This window comes from Mus caroli, unplaced genomic scaffold, assembly GCF_978045245.1.
Source record: "Mus caroli unplaced genomic scaffold, Mus_caroli_1 scaffold_6, whole genome shotgun sequence".
In the NCBI taxonomy this organism is placed as follows: Eukaryota; Metazoa; Chordata; class Mammalia; order Rodentia; family Muridae; genus Mus; species Mus caroli.
Window position 1 is genome coordinate 85,644,436 of NW_028227261.1, and position 6,451 is coordinate 85,650,886.

The 6,451-nt window shown below is 41.3% G+C and overlaps 1 pseudogene; it reads right to left on the reverse strand.

The window, feature by feature from the left end:
• Window positions 1-4,326: 4,326 nt before the first annotated feature.
• LOC110293723 (3-hydroxyisobutyrate dehydrogenase, mitochondrial pseudogene) lies at window positions 4,327-5,343 on the reverse strand (annotated as a pseudogene).
• Window positions 5,344-6,451: the final 1,108 nt, after the last annotated feature.

Sequence of the window (6,451 nt, forward strand, 5' to 3'; positions counted from 1 at the left end):
TGGCTGGGGAACAGGTAAGAAAGGTAGCTGGGATTTAGCACTACAGGGTCAGGTAAACTGGAGTGAATTAAACAAGAGGGTATGGAAGAACTCTCAGAAGGAAAGTGATCCAGTCTGACTCACAATTTCAAAGCATCATTCTTCCTGATGGATTGAAAATTAACTATAATGGAGACAGGAATGAAAATAGGAAGACCTGTGATTTTAATAATCTATTCCAGGAACTGGTGAATATTTTTCTGTAAAGGATTAGACAGTAAATATTTTCAGTTTTGAGTGCCATGTGGACCCCATTCAGTTATTGAGTTCTGCCCTAGAATGCAAATCTGTCCACAGACAGCATGTAAACAAATGGACATGGCTGTGTTCCAATAAAACTTTATTTACAAAACAGGTGGTGGCTAGATTTGCCCACACACTCTAGCTCTAGTTTTCTGATTTCTTTCCTATGCAAGATGATGATGATCTGGAACAGAGGTTGGCAACCAGGCTGTGAGAGCCACTGACTATGAGATAGATTTAGGAGAAAAATAGGATAAGACTTGCTGTTGGACGAGATACAAAAAGCAGAGAAATTGAGAATGACCAAAATCTTATGACCAGAGCAATTGGAAGTCTTGAGTTTTCTGGTTACTAAGATGGGGCTCTGTGGATGGAAGAGGGAGAATGGGGGATTTGTCTTGAGTTGTTCTTTGCACACACAATATGGGTGTTAGTAAGATATGTGGTGTCCTGAAGATGAAATGTGTTGGAGCTGCTAGAGGGATTTGGAATCACGTGATTCCCTGAGGTCAGGCATGGAAGGAGAATGCAAAGAGAAGATAAGATTGTATCTGAAGAATGATCCCTGGGAACCCAGAGATCCGAGGAATAACTATCAAATGCAGACAGAGAAGGGTGGCGATTGGTTAAGAAGCATGGTGTTTTAGAAGCAAAGAGAAGGAAGTATTTCTAAGACAGAAGGATCAATTATACTTAATGTCACTGCATTGGGTGGAATAGTGTTCAACTTCATACCTACTAGGAACGTCATAATGTGACTTGTAGTTATGAGCCAAGGATACTAAGGCTAAAAGCTACTTGGAAGAATCCAAGCATCTTTATTTGGATTCTTCAGAGGCTGAATGGTATAACCGACAACTTTGTTTTGAATTTCTAACCTTGAGGACTCTTACCTACACATTACTTTCATCTGAAGTCATTTGATTTGTGGTCATTTGTTATGGCAACTCTGAGATGCTCTCTCTCTCTCTCTCTCTCTCTCTCTATCTATCTATCTATCTATATATATATATGTATATGTATATATATATACACACACACACACACACATATATATATATATAGTTCATGAATTAAAATAGGATAAAATAGTACAGTAAATTTAGCATTTGTTTTTGCCACAGAGAGCTCAATAGATGATACAGAAGGACTTGTTTTGTTTAATAAAGTGTGTGTGTGTGTGGGGGGGGTGTAAAGGTTTGTTGATTGGGTTCAAGGTAGCATAAAGAAGTGCTTGGAGACTATGTATGAATGATCCTTTCATTTTAGAAGGGAGCAGGAAATAGAGGGAAGGAAAGAGAATTTGAAGACAGAAAAACACTTCTAAGGTTGATGGAAATGATCTGGTAAAGGAGTGAGAAAGATGTAGGTAATTGAGAGATGAGATCTGATAGTGCTATTGAGGACTTGATTTGTTAACAGGAGAAGGTCTACAATGTGCTGTGCATGTGTGTGTGTGTGTGTGTGTGTGTGTGTGTGTGTGTGTGTGTGTGTGTGTGTGTGTTTGAGAGAGAGAGAGAGTGAGAGAGAGAGGGAGAGAGAGAGAGGGAGAGAGAGAGAGGAAGAGAGAGAGAGAGAGAGAGAGAGAGAGAGAGAGAGAGAGAGAGAGGCGATGAAGGAACAGCATAGCTGTCAGATGAAGTGTTAATAATAAAAAAAGAACAGGGTCAGCATTACATTGTAATAAATTGTCATTTACGATCTATGAATGGTTTACCTATAAAATTTTCCATTTATCATTTTTAGTCTGGGATGGCTTGCTACACAGTATTTGATACCAAATGAATATCCGGAATGAGGTCGTGAAGGTTTGAAGAGAGAGAAAGAATATGCTTTTCATTTGGGGAACAAGGGATATGAGTCACTGGGGGAGTGTATGTAGATGGCTGTTCAGCCCATTAGAGTTTAGTGAATCTGGAGGTGAGGTCAGCAGGATCCAGTGTTTCCCTCTCTTCATATGTCATATTCAGCTGCGAATTTATATTAAAGACTGGTAGAGGCTATTTTAAACTAGTCAGTGGAATGAAGCAAGAAAGCAACAGTGCAGGTGAAGATTGTATTGGCTAGCTATTACTGGGTAACAAGCCATCCTTCAGTACTCTGGTTTAAGGCAAGCATATTAATTTTTCTTGTGACTGCAATTTTTTGGCTAGGCTTGGATGAGGAAGCTTGCTTCTGTTCAGGTAGGGTGGTTTGTCTGGGAAAATAGGAATTACTTGTAAGATTTTAGGATGCACAATACTGGCCTCAAAGGGTATTAAGCCATTATATTAAGAAATTCAATCTTTTCTAAAGAAAGGGTTTTTGTAGAGATGATTAATTAAGAATATTGAGATGGGGACATTTTCTTGGGTTTATATACTTATAGCTATGGCATGCCAAAGAAGGTACAAATGAGATTATGAGAGAGAGATGGAAGAGATTTGGGAGAGTACATAGGTCCAATAAGAGCACCTGGAGAAGAGTGGAATCATGGGATGATTAGTCAAGGAATTAGAAACTAGTGGGAGCTAAGAGTGGGCTCTGCTACAGAGCCTCTGAAGGCACGTGGTTCTGCTGGCAACTTGATCTTGCACTTCTAGTTTCCAGAACTGTGAAGGGATATATGTGTACTGTTTTAGGCCACCTGTCTTTGGTAATTTGTCACAACAGCTGTAGGGAACTGTTGCAGATGGTGAATGGACATGGCTGGCAAGTGGGTCCTGTCTGCCATCTGTGATCCAGCTCAGAGGGCCAAGAGATCTTTGTACATGGGCTTCTCATCACATGATTGCTGGGTTCCAAGACCAACTGTCTCCAAAGAAGTAGGAAGAACCTCTTTTGCCCTTTATGACTTAGTTTCAGCATCTCTTCTGCCACAGTCATAGTCCAGTTCATAGCAATGGAGAGTAAACAACTGCATTTCTCAAAGGAACAGGCACCACATGAGAAGTGAGTATGAGGAACACATATGTAAGAAATTCATGTGAGATGGAGATGTGCTGCTGTAGTATTTAGAATATATATCTGCTACTGGGGTAGGGAACGGAAAAGATGATAAGAACAATGGCAATGATGGGGATAGTGATGATTTTGATGATGGCAACAATGATGATGATGACAATGGTGATGTTGATAATGATATTGGTGGTAGTTTTTTAAGATTTTAGGATGCACAATATAATGATGTACAAAGGTATGCTAATGATGGCAATAATATACTGGTGGTTATATTGATGATAATGGCAATTATGTTATTGATGCTAACTCTGATGCTGATGGTGATTAGTCAAAAACTCCAAGGGAATTAAGAGAACACATGTACATGTGGAATAAAAGTTAGTGAGAAGATAGCAATATCTTCTGGCCTCTTCCATTTACTAATAGGAAGATTTACTGACTTTTTTCAGGATAGAAATTCATTTAAATCCAAAATAATATGACTATAGTTAGATAATATAATAATTATTTAAAGGAAATAGCATCATTGGCTCTGAAACAGTCTAAAGGTGTCATTTTTCTGGAGTCAAAAACATGTAGTAGAAGTGTAACAGGAGGGTACCCTAAGATACTGTAACAATCCAAACAGGAAGACATGTGCCAACAAGCTGTCTTACCTATCAAGTCCTGGACAGTAAGTCAGTAACCCAGAATGAAGGAGTAATAGTATATGGTTAACAGGACAAATTTCCCTCTAATTTGTCTTTGTAACCAATTTCTTTCCTTTTTACCATAGGTTCCACCATGTTGACAAAACATTTGGTTTTATTTGCAAAGTGGAGTAAATAAAATATCCTGATCAGAGTGCTCAATTTTGTTGAAGGTGCTCAAGGTTCAAATTTTAAAAAGGTCAACTGGGTTAGTTAGTGGAAACATTGGGTGTGCTGGCTAAACAGGTGAAAGCAGCAGCATTTAAAATGGACAGAAATTCCCAGGGATTACTATGATGTAGACAATCAAAAGCAGACAGACCACCTTTGATTAGACCCATTACTTCTAGAGTGAGCTAGAGGAAGCTCAGGACAGAGTTTGGTTCCTAACAGTGTCCACATCCACAAGGCACAGTCAGAAGGGCTCCTCCTCCCGTAGATACTGAAACACAGATGAGAAGTCTTTCCTTGAGTAACCCTTTGAACACATCATCCTGTATATCTGATGGGCCAGGCTTCGTAGGAGAATTGGGGTCTTGATGCTGGTGGCAGAGTCTTGAGCCAATCCCAGCTCCTTAGCCATTAGTGTTGTTTCAAATCCACCTTGGTTGTTATTAGGTGAGGGGATTCCATGAATAACCCCAGGTACAGGGTTGTAAGTGTCACTGGACCAGCATTGTCCAGGGGTCATATTTAGGATTTTAGCCAATAGTTTTGGGTCAAGGCCTGACCTGATTCCAAGGTTCATAGCTTCAGTGGTTCCAATTATACTTAGAGCCAACAGCATGTTGTTGCATATCTTTGCAGACTGCCCAGTCCCAACAGCTCCACAGTATACTGCATTGGAGCCCATACACTCCAGCAACTCTTGGGAAGCTGCAAACTCATCTTCAACTCTTCCCACTATAAATGTTAGGTTTCTAGACCGAGCAGCTCCTACACTACTGGAGACAGGGGAATCCATGAAAACAGCTCCCATTTTCTCAACTTCTTTTGCCAATTCTTTTGAAACTGAAGGATCAATAGTACTGGAATCTATTAATAATGAACCTTTCTTCACTTTTTTAAAAAAGAATTCTATTTGCTCCAGAATAAACTTCTACTGAATTCATACTGGAGGGCAGCATTGTGATAATGCTGTCAGCCTTTTCATATACTTCTGCTGGGGAGGACACTACCTGTTCCCCAGCCTCTTTAAACTCTTTGCATACATCAGAGAACACATCACAGAGGATGAGTGGATAGCCATGTTTCATGAGGGTTTTTTTGCCATTGGGTTGCCCATGTTTCCCAGTCCAATGAATCCAACTGGAGTCTTAGAAGCCACTGACTTAGAACACACTGCTGAAAGGCTGTCCATGAGCTGCCGCCAGCCACTCTAGTACTACCAGAGGCCGGGGGATGCTCCCAAGAACTCCAAGGAGGCTGCCATGCTGCCCCCTGCTCCATCTCCACGCTGTGCCCTCCTCCACCTCACGTACGGCCTGTGGACTGCGAGTGTGCCAACTTACTGAATTTTGAGCAAGCAGAGGTTATAGAGGGAATCCTGCAAGTAACGTTATGAGAAAGAATAGCAATTGTAAAGGTGAGATGATAAGGTACACAGTAGCACAGCCTGATCCTGCATTGAATGACTGAAGTGTGGCTTTTGGAATGTCAAAGAACGATAGACTAGTATATCTTCTTGATGAAAGGATATTGTGTATATACTGAAACCAAGTCTGATAGAAATAGCTAAAATGAGTGTGACAGTGTTCTGGATCCAACAGCAAAAATCAGAAGTGTAGTAGCGAAAGCCTTCTTGGGAAAGATGTAGACTGTGGGACATGGGCTCCAGGGATAGTCAGCTTCCAGAGTTAGAGGAGGAAAATGGAAGGAAGTGGGATTGCAGGGTATGGAGACATTCGGATGGGGAGTAAGGGGTGTAGATCCAGGAGGAAAAACACCCTGAGGAAGGTAGTGCCTTGGGAACCATGAATTGAGACATGAAGCGCAGTACAAGACATGATCGAAGAGCTGTGGCATCCCTAGGAAGAAAGCTGTGGTGCACCTGGACTCTGAGAGATGGAGGGAGGAGTCAGTATAGCGGGCACTTGGTCAAGATCCTTGAGCTTGGAGGCTTTTACTCTAGTTCTGCCTGTGCTAGTGTGTGTGTGTGTGTGTGTGTGTGTGTGTGAGAGAGAGAGAGAGAGAGAGAGAGAGAGAGAGAGAGAGAGAGAGAGAGAGCTAACAACCATGCTTGATAGCAAGCTGAACCATCTCTCTCTCTCTCTCTCTCTCTCTCTCCCTCCCCCTCCCCCCTCTCTCTTTCTCTCTCTGTGCGCATGCACGAATGCACATGCATGTGTGTGTTTCTGCAATAATCTAAATTCCTCTAATTCTTGGAGTGGTTACTTCCTCCATCATTTCTGCCTTTGTCCATTTATTTTTTAGCAAGCTGTGCAGTACCAGCTGGAGTTTGAAGCCCAGAACCTCCATCAATGTTCAAAGCCTTGCTCTTTTTGCTCATGTATAATCTTCAAAAGGCCTTTTTCTTCCCT